A 20,109-nucleotide genomic window follows, 5' to 3' on the forward strand; every position below is an offset into this window, starting at 1 on the left:
GGACTGGAATCTGGAGCTAATATTGTGAATGTAATCAAGGAAGTCTGGGAAAAGTGTGGGTTCAAAACCCAGAAACAGTAGAAGGTTTTTTTGGTTTGTCTTGTTTTTTAATATTGAAATATAATACAGATTAAAAAAAACCCTCAAGTCATGAGTTTGCAGTAACAACAAAGGAAAAACTAAGCCAACCATCACTCAGGTTAAAAAATAATAAAGCATTAACAACATCTGAGAAGCTCCTGCATTTTCTCTTCCAACTACTGTAGTCACACTCTTCCCAGAGTTTCCATGATCTTCACCACTGGCTCATTACTCCAAGTTCCAACTGTTTTTTTTTAGCACCCAATTCTTAAATGTAATGGATGGTCAAAGATTATTAAACATTTGAGAAAACATTTAACCTGAAAAACTATATGTATCTATGTTTATAAACATATTATATTTTTCTATTATTTAGATTATTTTATATATACACAAATGTACATATGATGGCTCAGCGGGTAAAGAGTCCACCTGCAGTGCAGAAGACACAGGAGACGCAGGTTTACTTCCTGGATCTGGAAGATCCCCTGGAGAAGGATCTCCGGTATTCTTGCCTGAAAAATCCCCTGGATAGCGGAGCCTAAGAGGCTACAGTCCAAAGGGTCATAACGAGTTCAACACAACTGAGTGACTAAGTACACACACACACACGCACACACGCACACACACGCATACAAGCATAGAGTTTTTGTGCAACTGTGAAGCAAGAACAGGTTGCAAGAAAAAGGAACATTTGGAGAATTAAAAAGGAGCCCTTGGAAAATAAAAATATATTAGGATAAATAAAAATTGTAAAAAAAAAAAAGAGATATAAATTAAACTAAAAGAACTCTAAGAAGGGAAAACGGCAGATGAAAAATATGAAAGACAGAAGAAAATGAGCTCAGTTTAGAAAGCCAGGGTATGACTAACTCAAATTTAAGAAATATTCAAAAACTAAGCAAGAATAAGTCAAGAAAATTTTCTAAAACTGAAGAACATGACTAGATTTACTTATTTATGTATATATGTATTTTGGCCATACCTTGCCGTAGGCAGGATCTTAGTTCCCAGACCAGGAATCGAACCCATGCTGCCTGCAAAGCAAGCATGGATTCTCAAATGCTGGACAACCAGAGAAGTCCCTGAAGTTCTAGATTTAAAAATATCTGACCAAAGTCTCAAAAGACCAAAGAAAAGAATTCACAGTAAGGCACATGCCATTGCAAAATTAATCAGCACTATACACAAATAAACTTTAATGTATCTAGAGAAAAATTTTTTAAAGTCTTTATTAAGAATTTTAGGATCAGGATGGGTTTAGTCTTCTCAAAAACAACAAACTTTAGAAACCATGGAGAAACACCTTCCAAAACCTGAGGGAAAATGTTTTTCAGCTTGAAATTCCCTACTCCTCTAAACCATCATGTCAAGTAGGATGTAAGAATGAAGTTTTCAGTATGATGGTTTTAAAAATTCCCTCCAGCATACAAAGTAGTTACAAGAAACTACTAAAGGATATGCTCCATCAATAATAATAATAAGTAATAACCAGTCTTGTGCAGGTCAATTTTTCCATACAGTTTTCTCTATGCTTTATATATGTTTCATTTATTTATCATAACATGTCTGATAGAAAATATTATTATCCTCATTTTATAGAGGAGGGAATTTGAGACTAGAGAAACTGAGAAATATCCCCAAGATCAAACACCTATCAAGTGAAAATAGTAGGACTCAAGCCCAAGAAATCTATTTCTACAAGGAGAGAGTAAGCAGACTAAGTAGCAAGAAGAATCAGGAAGCTGGAATTCAGTACAGCGGAAAGATGAGGAGAATTCCCATTTACAGAATTAACAGGGTAATGGCTGTATAGCAGTGTGGATCAAAGAGACTCTGAATGGCTGATCAAACTCAGAGGAAAGGCAACGCTACCTAGCAACAAGAATTAGTAATGATTGGCAAGGAACACCAAGAAGGGACTTACAGGGTTTATCATATCAATATCTGGGAATCCCAAATTTTTGAGACTCAAATTCCTGTACTCCCTTTCCATTTTGGTTTTAGAGTAACAAGGACCCTGTGGACACAGGCAAGCTGCCAAGTTTTAGGGTCTCTCAGTTTATAAACCTTGTTTATCACAAAGTCATATTTTGATTACATGATTACATTAATTTTCATTCCTCCATGCAGCTGTATCCCATTAATCAATGAATTGCAGATTTATTTACAGTAAGAATGTTAGGTGTATCCTGTGAAAGCATTCCTAGATTGATAATATGGTGGTTCTTGAAGAACACTCATATATCTTTTTGCTACATTTATAGTTCAGGCATTATTTCAAGGTCTTCTGACAAAGGTCAGGCTTGCTTCAGGTGGCCCTGAGGGGGGAAATGAAAGTTTTAGACTGGCTGTTAACACTTGCCTTCCCAGGCAGCCTAGAAAACAAACCAGAAGATTTAAATTTCTGGCAGGAAGTTTGGTATTAAATTAGTGAGTAGAACATGGCAGAGTAAGCAAGCCACAAAGAGAGTCAATTATTAATTAAAAAAAAAGATACATTGCTAAGTGTATATAATTAGAATAAATCTCTTGAATTAGTTGTAAATAATATTTAGGTACTCAATGTAAACACAAGTATTTATATAATAAAATGTGTCATTGTTTTGTAAATTGTCAGTAAAATGTGTAATTGTTAGGAAGATAAGTGAGGGAATATGAGTGTGCATGGGATAAGAGAATAATGTCTCATTTTTCACCATGGATATCCAACAGATGATAGCAAAAAGTTTAAATAAATTAAATGGCCATATAAACAAATATTGTATACTTTGGAAAGTGAAGTGAAAGTCACTCCATTGTGTCTGAATCTTTGAGACCCCATGGGCTATACAGTCCATGGAATTCTCCAGGCCCGAATACTGGAGTGGGTGGCCTTTCCCTTCTGCGGGGGATCTTCCCAACCCAGAGATGGAACCCAGGTCTCCTGCATTGCAGGTGGATTCTTTACCAGCTGAGCCACAAGGAAGCCTAGGAATATTGGAGTGGGTAGACTAGCCCTTCTCCAGGGGATCTCTCCCTAACCCCCCAGGAATCAAACCAGGGGCTCCTGCATTGCAGGTGGATTCTTTACCAACTGAGCTATCAGGGAAGCCCCACAGGGAAGCCCTTCAAGGAAACCCATCAGGGACGCCCCTTGAAATAGTGGAATGGGTAGCTCTTCCCCTCTCCAGGGGATCTTCCCAACCCAGGGATGGAACCCAGGTCTCCTGCATTGCAGGCAGATTCTTTACCAGTTGAGCCACAAGGGAAGCCCTACTTTGCAAATACTTTGGAAAGATAAAGAAAAATGCCAAAGGAGACATCTAAACTTAATATAAATGATTGCTTCTGATGAGCAGTCAATTTACAGGATCTGGAGGGACAGAGAAAAACACTGTTTTACAATATGAGACTTATAAAACTATTTTTCTTTTCTTAACCTATGTGTAAATATAACTTTGATAAAATATTACAAAATTTTGATTTTTTAAGAGTTAGTGCCATGAATTTTCATTTAATTAAATAAATAACAAAAAAGCTGAAGGAGAAAGAATTGAAGAAAGAACATTAATCAACATGAAAGAGGGAGAAGAAATTCTTTAAAAAATTGAGACTTGAACCAAGGAATGGTTCAAGGAATGGAATCTAAATCAGTAGAGGTTAAGAAGTGAATAGGAGATGTGAACATTTGGGAATAAAGAGCTGGGCACCTATGTATTCAATTACTGTTTATTTTTATAAAAAAAAATAAGACACATGGGAGGAGAGACTGTCTCGACGGCAGAATGTAAGATTTTAGAGAAATTTTTTAATAATCTGGAAGATTATATTGTTTGTGAAAAAAATTAAAAGTACACAAAGAGGAAATTGTGTATCTATCAAGGTAACAAAACTAGTGGTTTCACGGCATCCAGATAAAACTATCCTTTCATTCATTCAGCAATATGATACCATCGCTGTGTGCGAAGAGGAGACCGAAGGTGACTGTAAAATATAGATAAGAATAAGAAGCCATCTCTGATGTTTACTTGCTCACAAAATATACCTATAGCTTTCTTGAGGGAGAAAGCAAAATGTAAATTCTCCATCTTTGCATTTAGGAGGCAATTACTAGACTGGAATATTGGATCATAAGTACTTGGGAATACTGCATTATCAGGCCACTACCTACCTGGCCTTTATTTCAATGCTAGAAATGATGGAGAGCCAGCATCAAAGATCAGAAATGGATGCAGAATAGACTTAAACTTTCCTTTTTCTGTCTCTCCTTCACGTCTTTCTATCCAGATTCCACATGTATGTGTTAATATACTACATTTGATTTTCCCCTTCTGACTTACTTTATTCTGTATGGCAGTCTCCAGACACGGATGTAAAGAACAAATGTACGAACACCAAGAGGGAAAGGGGGGAGGTGTGGGAGGAATTGGGAGATGAGGATTGGCATATATACACTACTATGTATAAAATAGATAACTAATGAGAACCAACTGTATAGCACAGGGAACTCTACTCAGTGCTTTGCAGTGACCTAAATGGGAAGGAAATCCAAAAGGAAGGGGATATGTGCATATGTGCACATTGTAATTTTGCTGTACAGCAGAAACTAACACATTGTAAAGCAACTATACTCCAAATAAAAATTAACTAAAAAAAAAAGATTTGATAAAGGATACAGATGAACAGCCAGATGAATCAGATTCACAGGGCAAGGTATATAGGAAGGGTGAGGAGTTCTACACCCACTCCAAGTACACCACCCTCCCAGCACCTCCACATGTTCACCAACCTGGAACGTTCCATGCTTGTGAGCATTTGCTGGAGGCTTCCTCATGCAGCCATGAGCGATCATGAATTCCATTTCCAGGCCCTCTTCTCAGCCCTGGGGTTCAGGGTTGAAAGTTCCAAGCTTCTAATATAATGGCTTGGTCTTTCTGGTGGCTAAGCCACATCCAGATTCATACCATGGATCACCCCATTAGAACAAAAGACACTCTCATCATCCAGAAAATCCCAAAGGATTTAAGAACTCTGTGTCAGACAGATATTAGGTCAAAGACCAGATATTAAAACCAAAGTTGCTCCTAGTGTTCTCATCACTTTACAGATTACACACATTTTAGGAGTTCTGTGCCAGGAACCAGGGTCTCTGCGTGCATGCTCAGTTGTGTCTGATGCTTTATGACCACATGGACTGTAGCCCACTAGGCTCCTCTGTCCATGGGATTTCCCAGGCAAGCATACTGGAGTGGGTTGCCATTTCTTCCTGCAAGGGATCTTTCGGTCCAGTGATTGAATTCACGTCTCCTGCATCACCTGCATTGACAGGCAGATTCTTTACCACTGTGCCAATATATCTTCTATTATTTCATAGGATCATTTATATTCTGTTACTGTGCATTTTTGCCTAATCATTCTCTGCATATTTTAAATTAACTTTTTAATTTTAAAATTGTTTTAGATTTATAGAAAATAATGAAAATATCAAGAGTTCTCGTAGAGCCCACACACCAGGTTCACTTATTATTAGAATCTAAGATTAGCATTCTCCAAGCTAGGCTTCAGCAGTAAATGAGGCAAGAACTTCCAGATGTTCAACCTGGATTTAGAAAAGGCAGAGGAACCAGAGATCAAATTGCCAACATCCATTGGATCATAGAAAAAGCAAGAGAATTCCAGAAAAACATCTACTTCTGCTTCATTGACTATACTAAAGCCTTTGTGTGGATCAGAACTGTGGACAATTCTTAAAAGGATGGGAATACCAGACCACCTTACCTGTCTCCTGAGAAACCTGTGTGCAGGTCAAGAAGCAACAGTTAGAATCAGACATGGAACAATGGACTGGTTCCAAATTGGGAGAGGAGTACATCAAGGCTGTATATTGTCACCCTGCTTATTTAACTTATATGCAGAGTACATTATGCAAAATGCTGGGCTGGATGAAGCCCAAGTTGAAATCAAGATGGCCGGGAGAAATAGCAATAACCTCAGATATGCAGATGACACCATCCTTATGGGAGAAAGCGAAGAGGAACTAAGGCAGCTCTTGATGAAAGTGAAAGAGGAGAGTGAAAATGTTGCCTTAAAACTAAACATTCAAAAAACTAAGATCATGGGATCCAGTCCCATCACTTCATGGCAAATAGATGGGGAGACAATGGAAACAGTGACAGACTTTATTTTCCTGGGCTCCAAAGTCACTGCAGCCGTGAAATTAAAAGATGCTTGCTCCTTGAAAGAAAAGCTATGACAAACCTAGATAGCATATTAAAAAGCAGAGACATTACTTTGCCAACAAAGGTCCATCTAGTCAAGACCATGGTTTTTCCAGTAGTCATATATGGCTGTGAGAGTTGGACTGTGAACAAAGCTGAGTGCCGAAGAATTGATGCTTTTGAACTGTGGTGTTGCAGAAGACTCTTGAGAGTCCCATGGACTGCAAGGAGATCAAAATAGTCCTTCCTAAAGGAAATCAGTCCTGAATATTCATTGGAAGGACTGATGCTGAAGCTGAAACTCCAATACTTTGGCCACCTGATGCAAAGAGCTGACTCATTAGAAAAGGCCCTTTTGCTGGGCCTTTTGAAGGCTGAATGCAGGGAGAGAAGGGGATGACAGACAGAGGATGAGATGGTTGGATGGCATCACTGTCTCAATGGACATGAGTTTGAGCAAGCTTCAGAAGATGGTGAAGGACAGGGATGCCTGGCGTGCTGCAGTCCATGGGGTCACAAAGAATCGGACACGACTGAGTGACCGAACAACAACAACAACAGCAACATTACCATGGCCCATTTGTCACAGCTAATGAATTGTGAGTGACCCATTATTCTTAAGCAAAGTCCGTATTTGATTCGGAATCCCTTCATTGCTGCCCAGTGTCCTCTTGCTGTTTCAGGGTCCCATCCAGGGCACCTCATTTCTTTTAGTTGTCATGTCTCCTTAGGCTCCTCTTAGTTGTGATAGTTTGTCTGACTTGTTTTTGATGAACTTGACAGTTTGGAGGAGTGCTGGCCAGGGGTTTTTTAGAACGTCCCCAACTGGGACTTGTCTGATATTTTTCTCATGATTAGACAGGGGTTAAGACTGGAAAGGAAAAGCTCCAGTTTCATCACTTCATATCAAGAACACATCCTATCAACATGACTTAACACTTGATGTCGCTTGAGCACCTGGCTGAGGTGGTGTTTGTCAGATTTCTTCGAGTAAAGTTATTTCCCCCTTCTTCTCATACTGTCTTCTTTGGGAGGAAGTCACTGTGTGCAGCCCACAATTAAATAGTAGATATTTATGATCTGAGTCCTTGATAGCCAAGTATCTATATAAATTATTTGTAATTATTTTGCATAAGGGATTTTTCTATGTGTCCTATTTATTTTTTTCAATCATTTATACCAGTATGGACTCATGAATCTTTATGTTTTAGGTTATGGCTATGCTTTTTATAAAATTAATTTTTATTTGAGTAGAGTCGATTTACAATGTTATGTTCATTTTTGCTGTACAGCAAAGTAGATCAGTTATACACATACATATATCCACTCTTTTTACATATAGGTCATTACAGCATATTGAGTAGAGTTCCCTGTGATATACAGAAGGTCATTATTAATTATCTCTTTTATATATAGAGTAGTGTTTATATGTCAATCCCAATTTCCTAATTTCTCTCTCCCCCTTCCCCCCTTGGTGACTATATGTTTGTTTTCTGCATTTTTGACTCTATTTCTGTTTTGTAAGTAAGTTCATTTGTATCATTTTTTTTTAGATTCCACATATAAGTGATATTATATGGTATTTGCCTTTCTCTTTCTGACTTATTTTGCTTAGTATTATAATCTATAGGTCTCTCCATGTCATTGCAAATGGCATTATTTCATTCTTTTTTATGGCTGAGTAGTATTCCATTCTCTACATGTACCACATCTTCTTTATCCATTCATCCATCAAAGAACATTTAGGTTGCCATGCATTTTGAATCAAGCTAGTTGTTCTGTCCTTAAGTCTTAAACATCATTCAGGTTGAAGACAGATTTTCTTTATAGAAAATCACAACTTACATATGACTCTAGGAGGAAAACTTGAGCAGTTCAGAAAGCAGCTTATTAACCTAAAGGCAAGTGCAGCTGTGGAGGGCAGATGAAGTATAAGGACTTGTCATTTATGTGGATGCCTGACCCATAAAATTATTATTTACACCTTGGATATTACTCCCTCAGCTATAAAAGCAATTACTGTGTATTCTAATTTTGCTATGTCCTTTGAATAAGTGATTGGGTTTTTAGAAAGTTCACTATTTTCTTTAATGATTTATATGCCTATATTTTCCCAAGAGAGCATATTCCCCCACTCTATAAATAAAATTCATTTCTTAGGAGAGTGAGATATATCAGCATTAAAAAGCACATCCATAGATTTGATAAAAGTAATAATCATACCCGTACACCCACAACTATTTTGAATTTTTGTGTTTGTATAAGAAATTATCTAGGAAGGGACTTATTTAGACTTCCAGTGGTGTATGTTTAGAGTCAAATTACCCTTAAAATAAAAGATACTCTTTGGTGTTTATTCTTAAGTATATCACATTGTGTTAATGTATATGGCTATCTATCAGGCTGTTAAAAAAAAGTGCAGAGTTCAGTTCATTTCAGTTCAGTTGCTCAGTCTTGTCCAACTCTTTGCGACCCCATGAATCGCAGCACGCCAGGCCTCCCTGTCCATCACCAACTCCCAGAGTTCACTCAGACTCACGTCCATCAAGTCAGTGATGCCATCCAGCCATCTCATCCTCTGTCATCCCCTTCTTCTCCTGCCCCCAATCCCTCCAAGCATCAGAGTCTTTTCCAATGAGTCAACTCTTTGCATGAGGTGGCCAAAGTACTGGAGTTTCAGCGTTAGTATCATTCCTTCCAAAGAAATCCCAGGGCTGATCTCCTTCAGAATGGACTGGTTGATCTCCTTGCAGTCCAAGGGACTCTCAAAAGTCTTCTCCAGCACCACAGTTTAAAAGCATCAATTCTTCGGCACTCAGCTTTCTTCACAGTCCAACTCTCACATCCATACATGACCACAGGAAAAACTATAGCCTTGACTAGACGGACCTTTGTTGCCAAAGTAATGTCTCTGTTTTTCAATATGCTATCTAGGTTTGTCATAACTTTTCTTCCAAGGAGTAAGCATCTTTTAATTTCATGGCTGCAGTCACCATCTGCAGTGATTTTGGAGCCCAGAAAAATAAAGTCTGACACTGTTTCCACTGTTTCCCCATCTATTTCCCATGAAGTGATGTTAATACCATTGTAACTGTTGAATTTAAAACTGAATTTATTTGTTTAATGCTTGTAGAGTATCTAGGTTAATTAGGACCAATTGGTAGCTCAGATGGTAGAGAATCTGCCTGCATTGCAGGAGACTTGGGTTCCATTCCTGGGCTGGGAATATCCTCTGGAGAAGGGAATGGCTACCCATTCCAGTATTCTTGCTTGGAGAAGTCCATGGATAGAGGAGCCTGACAGGTTACAGTGCATAGCGTCACAAAGCACTGGACATGATTAAGCAATTAACACTTTCACTTTTCAAACCTTAATTCTGGTAGAAGAGCTACCTGGAACTATACCAGGGAAGTGGGCATATCATCAGAAAGCAGTAGGGTAACCGAGTGAGCCATGCCTGCTGCTTCTGCCTTTTTTTCTTGACTCTCTGGATGCTCAAGTGTATCATCTTGCCTTTTCTCTCCATTCAATACATGTTCTCATCTCTGAAATTGAGCTCTTGGCTACTATGTTGACAATTCCTCCATTTCTTTACAAAGTAACATATTTAAGAACTACTAAGAGAGTGGGGACTGGGGATCCTATACTGGCCTGGCTATCAGGATCAACCAGGGAGCATCTTCCTTCATGGCCCCCACATCCCAACCTGTCTAAGCCTTCTTGGTGTAATCAACTCTCAAGTTCCTTCTGAATCTTAGTATTACTGTCCATACTAATGAACCAGATGTTGGCCCTTCATGTCGTTTCTTCATCATGATGGTACCTGCAAAAAAAAAAAAAAAAAAAAAGATTTCTGGGAACAACTCCTGCCACAAGCTTTATTAGATGATCCAACTTCAGGTTTTTTTTTTTCTCTATTTCATTTACTCTTGTTTTATAGACTTGTCTCCAATCTCACACACACACACACATTCTTGATTGGTTCACTAGGATGTGGTTTTCAATAACAACATTGGTAGAAGTGAAAAAAATGGAAAGAAATAGAGGGAACATGCACATGTGCTCATTCTTCTCATCACTCAGCCTGGAGACTGGTTTCTCAGGTAACCTCTCTGATCTTTCTGGCCCATTTCTCCAATGCATTTCTTTGAAACTTAAGCTCAATCTTCCTTTATTCTTCACACACTAAAAGCCTCCCCCTAAAACAAATATAGATCTTTATCTTTCCCTACTAGATTTCAAAAAGTGAAAGTAGAGAGGGAAGAGGAACAGAGGAGATATACTTTTAAAAAACTCTATCAAGGAAAGAACAAAAATAAGAGTTGAATATAATCAGTCAGTTCAGTTCAGTCGTTCAGTCGTGTCCGACTCTTTGCGACCCCATGAATCGAAGCACGCCAGGCCTCCCTGTCCATCACCAACTCCTGGAGTTCACTCAGACTCACGTCCATCGAGTCAGTGATGCCATCCAGCCATCTCATCCTCTGTCGTCCCCTTCTCCACCTGTCCCCAATCTCTCCCAGCATCAGAGTCTTTTCCAATGAGTCAACTCTTCGTATGAGGTGGCCAAATAGTGGAGTTTCAGCTTTAGCATCATTCCTTCCAAAGAAATCCCAGGGCTGATCTCCTTCAGAATGGACTGGTTGGATCTCCTTGCAGTCCAACAGACTCTGAAGAGCCTTCTCCAACACCACACTTCAAAAGCATCAATTCTTCAGTGTATAATAGACCTTTATAAAACATCTATGTGTAGCAGAGAGAGCTCAGCTTGGTGCTCTGTGATGACCTAGATGGGTGGAATGGGGGGTGGTGGGAGGAAGGCTCAAGAGAGAGAGGATATATATATATATATATGATACATATATATACATATACATATATATATATATATACACATATATATATATGTATATATATACATATATATATATGATATATATATACACCTATAGTACCTGTCATTGTAAAGCAGAAACTAGCACAATATTGTTCTCAATAGTACTCCAAAAAAAAAAAAAAATCAAAACAGAAAAACACCTATATGTGACTGGCAATGTTTGCCATGGAGTTCGTGAAGATGACCAAAACATAGAATTTACTTTAAAGGTGCTCCTGCTCTACTGGGAGAGATGGGCTCATAAAACACAATTAATCATATTAAGGGGTGCAACTTGAAGAATATATGTGATTCTATAGAAATTCATGGGTCTGAAGCAAAAAGAAGTTCTTTGTCCAGCTGCCAGGGCTGTGTGTATGTGTGTTTTCAAAAAAAAGAAACCACAAAGTATCATGGAAAAAAATTGGGGTTTTGGTTTGAATCTTGGCTTTGCTATAATCTGAGTAACTGTGGGAAAGTTACTTAAATTTTCTGAACTTCCATTTTCTCATATGTAAAATAAGGGTAATAATATCCCACTTACATGTTACACAGTTATTATGAAGATTAAATTAGAACATATAAACAAATCATCTAAAACCATTTCTGAAACAAAGTTGGAGCTTCATACACATTTGTTCAATGTAAAGGGATCATTTAAGTTAGTGTTCAAGATGAATTTTCTCATAGAAGTATTGACATATTTTGTGGTTGTTTAAAAAGGACAACTATTATGGTAAATGTATGCCATTATCTATATCTTATATAGACTTATTGAATGGATTAAGCTATCTTTAATATTTTGATAGTTGGTATGTGTCCAATTTCTAAACACACAGCTTAGAAATAAGCTTTTGAAAAATAAAATATCTCTGACTTGCATATATTTTAAGATTGCCTTAACATGTGATGGAGAAGGAAATGGCACCCCACTCCAGTATTCTTACCTGGAAAATCCCATGGACAGAGGAGCCTGGTAGGCTACAGTCCATGGGATTGCAAAGAGTCAGACACGACTGAGTGACTTCACTTTAAAATGTGATGTCTTCCTTTATGGCAATATTATCTCATTCAAAAATTTGAAATTGGTAAGACTTCCCTGGTGGTCCAGTGGTTAAGAATCCGCCTTCCAATGGAGGGAATATGGGTTTGGTCTCTGGTTGAGGAACTATTAATAAGATCCCACAAGCCATCAGGGCTGCAGGCTACAACTAGAGAGAAGTCCATGTACTGCAGTGAGGGAAAGATCCTATGTGCTACAACTAAGACCCACATAGCCAACTAAATGAATAAAATAAAATAAAGAAATCAACTCTACATTTTTAAAAAAAGATGTATAGTCCATTCAGTTCAGTTTAGTCGCTCAGTCATGTCAGACTCTTTGTGACCCCACGAATCACAGCATGCCAGGCCTCCCTGTCCATAGAAAAATAGAAAAAAAAATCTATAAAATCACAGAGGATTAAGTTAATCCTCACTATAGGATATTACTAAGTCTTCAAATTAGAAACATATACCGTTTAATTTTTATAATTAATTTTTCCTTCTATAATCCTTTTGCCAGAATCATTTCTCAATTTAAATGTGAAAGCGGTGCTCTTATCATTCTGATTTTACAGATGAGAAAACTGAGACACACAGAGTTTAACTTGCCCTCGGTATCAATTCTATTTAGTAAAAGACTTGAGATGCTAAACTCAAGCATATTATCAGAGTTTTTGCTGTTCATCACTACAGAGAATAGCCCAGAAGATGGAAAGTTTGAATTATAGCTGCTGCTTTCATTATTTTCTAGAACCTTGTACATACAACAAAAAAACAAGATGGGACAAAACATATTGTTTCTCCATGTTTATAATTTTGTTAGCTTTATCAAACAAATAATAGGATAGATGCTTCCACCAAGAACTGTGTTTAGAAAATTGTCTGCAATATGAGCAAAATATGTAGTTTATATTTAGCTTTTCAGCCTGCAAGTTCATCCGCTTGTTGGTATGCTACACGCAGTGGTTAGACTGGTTGATCATTTTCTGTGCAAGGAGCATTTCTTTCCACCAGAAAACTTCCCTGGATCCTAAATGAAAGAAAAAAATATATTCCCTACTCACGCAGCTTTACATTTTGATAAGAAAACAGAATATCTACATAACCTTCTGAGCAACTCTAACAAGATACCTATTTACAGAAAAATTTAAAGATGTAGAAATTAGATTATCTTGGTGATTTCTCAGAAATTACTGCCAGGAATGAAAGACAAGTAAAGGAAGACGTAAAACTGTCTTTTATTGCAGACTACTCTATTGTCTATGTATGTCTGATGGAATCTACAAAAAACTACTTTACCTGATAAGTAGAATATTAAAGGTATTTCTATTGCCAAAAAGAAAGAAGTAAACATGTTTATTCACAAACAACATGCTCATGTATATAGACACTCTGATGTAAACTACAAAAAAGCAATTAGAACTAATGAATTAGTATACTAAGTTTTCTAAATGTAAGATCAATGTGTTTGCATATACTAGAAACAAACAATTGGAAATCGAAGATCAGGGGAAAAAAATTAAACAGTTTTCTACCTTGATGATGAGTCAGAAGACTTAATATTAAGATAACAATTCTCCCCACATAGTCTTTGAGTGAGTGAGTGAAAGTCTTTAGATTCAATAAAAGTCCCATCAAATGATCAGCAGGAGTTTTCCTTTGGTAGAAATTAATTAGATCATTATAAAATCCACATTAAAATGCAAAGACCTAGAAGAGCCAAAATAGTGTTGGGGCAAAGAATAGATAGAGGAGGAACACTGCCTGATTTCAAGATTTTTATAAGGCTGCTGTAATCAAGAGAGTGTGGCCTAGGTGTTGAGATAGAGCAATAGAGGATGAGTTCAAAGGCCCAGAATAGACTCTTGCAATAAATCCAAATATATATGGACAACAGATATTTGACAAAGGCAATTAAGAGAAGAACATATGGTCTTCTAAAAAAATCAAGCTTGATAATAAATCTTAGATATATATACTTGGGCAAAAAAAACCTTCCATTCACACCATACACCAGACATAAAATCTAACTCAAAATGGATAAATTAGATCTCAATGTAAAGCCTAAATTTGTAAAACTTCTGGATAAAAACATAAAAAAAAACCTCTTCGTGATCTTGGGATACAGCATATTTTTTAGACATGACAGCTAAAGTAAAATTCGTTAAATTTAAAAAAATGATAATTGGTCTTGATCAAAATTTAAAGCTTCTGCTCTTTGAAGGACACTTTTATAAAAATGAAGAGATAATTGACAGAGAAGACATTTGCAAAGCATACATCTGATAAAGGACTTGTATCTAGAAGATACGATGAACTCTGAAAACTCAATAAGAAAATCAAAAGCTTAATTTTTCAAATGGGCAAACAACTTGAACAGACCCCTCCCAAAAGAGGATATATGGATGGCAAATAAGCCCATGAAAATATGCTCAACAGCATTAGTCATTATGGAAATGCAAATTAAAACCATAATGAGTAATCATTACTACTACTATCTAGAAAGGCTAAAATTGGAAAAACTGCCCTCACACACCACATGTTGGTGACAGTGTGAAGAAACTGGATTCTTCACACATTGCTGGTGAGAATTTAAACTGGTATGTGAGTGTGTTAGTGCTCAGTTGTGTCTGACTCTTTGCAACCCCATGGATTGGGGCCTGCGAGGCTCCTCTGTCCATGGGATTTTCCAGGCAAGAATACTGGAGTGGGTAGCCATTTCCTTCTCCAAGGGATCTAGAGGGATCAAACCCAGGTCTCCCGCATTGCAGGCAGACTCTTTACCATCTGAGCCACTAGGGAAGACAAATGAAACTGTATATTCATACAAAGACTTATACACAAATGCTTATTTGTAACAGACAAACCAGAAAACAACCCAAATGTCCCTCAAAAGGTGCATTTATAAACAGCTTATGGTGTATCCAGAAAGCCGAATACTACTCAACAATAAATATAAGTCAATTATTGATGCTAAAGCTACATGACGACTCTACAAATAAGTATTCTGAGTGAAAGAGTCTGAGGTGGGAAGGTACACATTGTATGATTCCATATATACAAATATCTAGAAAATGTGAACATTTTAAATATATGTGGTTTTACTGTATGTCCATGATATTTCATTAAACTGCTTTTTTTTTCTATAAGAATAAAGACTATCTCTTCATACTACTACAGAGTGAGCTCCAGGGTACTTTATTAAATTTTTAGTAATAAAGGTTGGAGAACATAGAGAGAGCATATGCTAACATTCTAAAAGAGAGATAAGAAGAGGGGCATAAATATTACATACATGTATGTAGTTTAGAAAAAAATATGGAGGGATTAACCATTAAAAAGTTGATGGTTAACTATGGAGGGAGTGTTATCTGAGAAAAATGAATATTGCTTAACATTTCTGTACTTGCTGGTGGAGTAATCAAATTTTTTTTAATTTATTTTTTAACAGGGGTATAATTGCTTTACAATGTTGTGTTAGTTTCTGCTATAGTACAGCTATGTGAATCAGCTCTCAGTACAAGAATACCCTCTCTCATGAGTCTGCCTAGCATTCCCCCCATGTCACCTCTCCAGGTCATCACTGAGCACCGAGGTGAGCTCCCTGTGCTGCACACCAGCTTCCCGCTAGCCGTCTGTTTGGCACATGGTATATATATGTCAGTGCTACTCTCTGTTTGTCCCACCCACCCTCTCCTCCCCACTCGCACATCCTCAAGTCCATTGTCTGCCTCTGCATCTCTCTTCCTGCCCAGCAAATAGGCTCATCAGTATCATTGTTTAGATTCCATTTATATGCATTAATATACAATAGCTGCTTTCCTCTTTCTAACTTCACTCTGTATAACAGACTGTAGATTCATCCACATTGGTAAAACTGACCCAATTCCACTTCTTTTTATGGCTAAGTAATATTCCATTGTGTTTACATACCACATCTTCTTTATCCATTCATCTGTTGATGTACCTTTAGGTTGCTTTGGGTATTGTAAATAGCGCTGCAGTGAAAGTTGAGGTACATGTAGCTTTTTGAATTATAGTTTTCTCAGGGTATATGCCCAGAAGAAGGATTGCTGGCTCATATGGCAATTTTATTCCTAGTTTCTTAGGGAACCTCTGTACTGTTCTCCATAGTGATTGTGTCAATTTACATTCCCACCAACAGTGTAGGAAGGGTCCCTTTTTCTACATCCTCTCCAGAATTTATTGTTTGTAGAATTTTTGATGATAGCCACTCTGACTGGTGTGAGGTAGTATCTCATTGTAATTTTGATTTGCATTTTTTTCATAATGACTGATGCTGAGAATCTTTTCATGTGTTTGTTGGGCATCTGTATGTCTTTGGAGAAATGTCATTTAAGTCTTCCACTCATTTTTTTGATTGGGTTGTTTGCTTTTTTATATTGAGCTGCTTGTATATTTTAGAGATTAATCCTTTGTCAGTTGCTTCATTTGCAAATATTTTCTCGCATTCTGAGGGTTGTCTTTTCATCTTGTTTATGGTTTCCTTTGCTGTGCAAAAGCTTTTAACTTAATTGGGTCTCATTTGTTTATTTTTATTTATATTTTCATTACCCTAGGAGGTGGGTCAGAAAGATCTTGCTGTGGTTTATGTCAGAGAATGTTTTTCCTGTTTTCCCCTGAATAGTTTTAAATTTTAAGAGTAAACATAGAAATAAGTATGTGACTAATAGGGTAGATAAAACTGGTTATGCAGAAGAAAAGAATAATGTTCACCAGTCTTTATGCCAACAGATATGGGAGCAATACTTGCAAATTTATAAAGGAAAGAAAATGTGCCCCAGTAATTTTACATCAAGTCAAATTTTCTTCAAAAGAGAGAGATTCTCAGACATGCAGGAACTCAGTGAATGCTGAGCATGCCTTGATAAACATACTTGAAGATAAATTCCTGCTCTCAAAGGTTAATCAACATAAGGAATTCAGGATTGGAGAAGCCCTAACAAAAATATTGCTAGTGAGCTTTTTAAATTGGACCTAAGTTAATGTGGGAAGTATAGATTCAGAATTGGATATCAATTTTTATTTAAGTTTTACTACGGAAAATATGGTATCTGAGAGCAAGAATTTTCTCTTTTTTTTCATTCATAAGAGATTAACAAATATCATGTAAGGTTGAAATACGTAAACATAATGGCCATAATCTTTTAACCTTTCTCAAGCAGTTTAAAAAATCTGAGTAATCTTTTAGAAACTCTTATTCCTGATGTGAAGAAACAACATTCCAAATTTCATTGAATTTTATATTTTCATGTTTCTTTTTTAAATTAAGTTTGAGTTATAGCAAATTTAGCATTTTCAATGAAAATAGCATGTGTGTGCTTTCTTGTAGATCTACTTATCTATTTTTTTATCTATCCATCCAATTATCTACCTACTTACCCACCCACCTGTCCTTTTGTTTATTTGCATGTATCTGTCTAGGATGACGTTTACCAGAGATTACCAGTGATTATTTGGGCACAGAAGTATTTAGTTCATCGTATGTCCCTTCTATTCATTGTATTTTTTGTGTTATATATTTGTATGATAAATGGGAACCATTTTTATAAAAAGTAAGATTTTGAAAATGGTAGTCAAATTGATCAAAAAACAAACTAGATGTTCCAACCAGTAGAGGAAACGGTGAGTATTATGGACTGAATTGTGTTCTCCAAGATTCATAGGTTGAAGCCCTAACTCCCAATGTGACTGTATTTGGATGCAGGGAGTTTAAGAAGATAATTACAGTTAAATAAGGTCATAAGTGTGGGGTCCTAATCCAATAGGATTAGTGTCCTTATATGAGGAGGAAGAGACACTGGGAATGTGAGTGCACAGAGGATAGGCTAGGTGAGGATATGCTGAGAGGTCTTACTAGACACCAACCCTGCCAGGCCCTTGATCTTAGACCGAGAATGAAGCAACTGACAAGGAATTAGTATCAAACACAATTGGAGCAACTGAGCATGATATGTAAGTAGAAAAAATAAATAAATATTATACAATGTACATATACACAAATACCTAGAAAATGTCTTTGATACATTAATAAGTGACAAAAGTAAATGTCAGGGTAATACATGCATAGTATTCAATTTCTGTTTTAAAGAAAAAGCAAAACAAATTCTGTCTGTACATGTTTTTGTATGTTGGAATAAAGTGATACGTACTAGACTCTTGACATTGATTTCCTTGGGTATGGAACTACTGGGGAAAAGAGCCATTAATTTTTATAATTTATACATTTCTATATTGCTTGAACTGTTACAATAATTATGTATACTTTGGTAATCGAGAAAAAATAGGATGAATAAAAGCTCATATGTTGAAAAATAATGCAAGACATGTTTAATTAGTGTTTGTGTGGTGCATGCATATTGATTTCTATCTGTTTGTCATGTAACCACAAGCACATTGTCAGGGATCCTGAATCTTTCTGTGGTGCTCTTTTTTTCTCTCTAATGCAAATAACATAACAATGTCTCTTCTTGTATTTCCAGCAGTCATTCTCAATGTATAAATCACTTTGTTTTCAAACCATGACTTTTCTCTATATTCTTGTAAGATTTGTGCATGCATCCACATGGTGGTGCAGTGGTAAATAATCTGTCTGCCAATTCAGGAGATGCAAGAGATGAAGGTTTGATCCATCCCTGGGTCTGGAAGGTCCCCTGGAGAAAGGAATGGCAACCGACTCCAGTATTCTTGCCTGGGATAATCCCATGGACAGAGGAGCTTGGTGGCCTATAGTCCATGGGGTCACAAAGAGTCGGACATGACTGAGCTCACACACACACGCGCACGCACGCACACACACACACACACACACGTGTACACACGTGCATTTAAGTGGTTAGAGCCTTTGTTGTGTGTTATATTCTCCATACTGCCTCATTATGGATAGTAGTTAGTATTAGAGGATGAGATGGTTAGATAGCATCACCGACTAAATGGACATGAATTTGAACAAGCTCCAGAAAAAAGTGGAGGACAGAGAAGTCTGGCATGATGCAATCCATGGGGTTACAAAGAGTTGGGGAGGACTTAGTGACAACAACAACAAATTAATATTAGACAGCAAAAAATATAATTTAAACTTGGAAATCCATGTGGTGAAGTATTACTAGGAGATACTTTTCTTTTTCCAAATACAAAGTTCCCTGTCTGAAGAACTGGTAACTTACCTAAAACCATTTTGATGAAGCAGTTACAAAAAGCTCAGGATTAAATAGTTGCCTGTGGAAGGAGAGATGGAATTTATCAAGTCAAACAGGAGCAGGGGTCAGGGGGCCAAGAATTAAAAACAAATGCAAATCTAGGAGCTGTTATTTTAAAAGCAAAGAAAAGTAGGTTACACAAGCCATTTCCATTTTTAAATGTTACCCTTCTGGTGGTGTGGGGGAAACCTTTGCCCACTTGTCCTTTTTTTTGCTAAAGATGCTGTTTTTCCACGGAGGCAAAGAGTAGTATTTGAGGAAGAGGTTTTACAGATGCAATTACAGCAAGACACTAAAGCTCAGGTTTGCACGTGGGTAAACACGTGCTTTCTCACCCAGAGAAAAGTTTAACTTGGCAGCCTTTGCTACAAAGCATGACTCTGATTCTCAAGGAAGCCAAGACTACAGAAACCCAAGTCATCTCCAAAAATAACACCAAAATTAGAACCTTGAAACTCCTCTCACTGACTGGCCATGCTGGGAATGATGAGACTCTAGTCCTGAAGACCTGCAAAGCTACTAAACCCTCCACATTCTCCTTGTGCATCAAGACTTCACTTGGCCTCTCAGCCTGTAGAAGAGCCTGCATTCTGAGCTTGAGTTTGGAGGATTAGTTATTTAAATATCTCTAGAAGCTTCTAGAAAAAAATATAGAAGAGTATCTTTGAAAACTTGACTAGGCAAAGAT

At 37.1% G+C, this 20,109-nt stretch overlaps 1 long non-coding RNA gene across 1 annotated transcript; it reads right to left on the reverse strand.

Annotated features, from left to right (window-relative positions):
• Positions 1 to 9,375: 9,375 nt before the first annotated feature.
• Positions 9,376 to 19,625, reverse strand: LOC123333576. The gene is made up of 2 exons (XR_006550953.1): positions 19,389 to 19,625; positions 9,376 to 10,104 (listed from the first exon to the last, which is right to left on the reverse strand). It is a non-coding gene; the product is annotated as an uncharacterized LOC123333576 (long non-coding RNA).
• Between the last annotated feature and the right edge of the window lie 484 nt (positions 19,626 to 20,109).

This window comes from Bubalus bubalis, chromosome 5 (genome assembly GCF_019923935.1).
Source record: "Bubalus bubalis isolate 160015118507 breed Murrah chromosome 5, NDDB_SH_1, whole genome shotgun sequence".
NCBI lineage: Eukaryota > Metazoa > Chordata > Mammalia > Artiodactyla > Bovidae > Bubalus > Bubalus bubalis.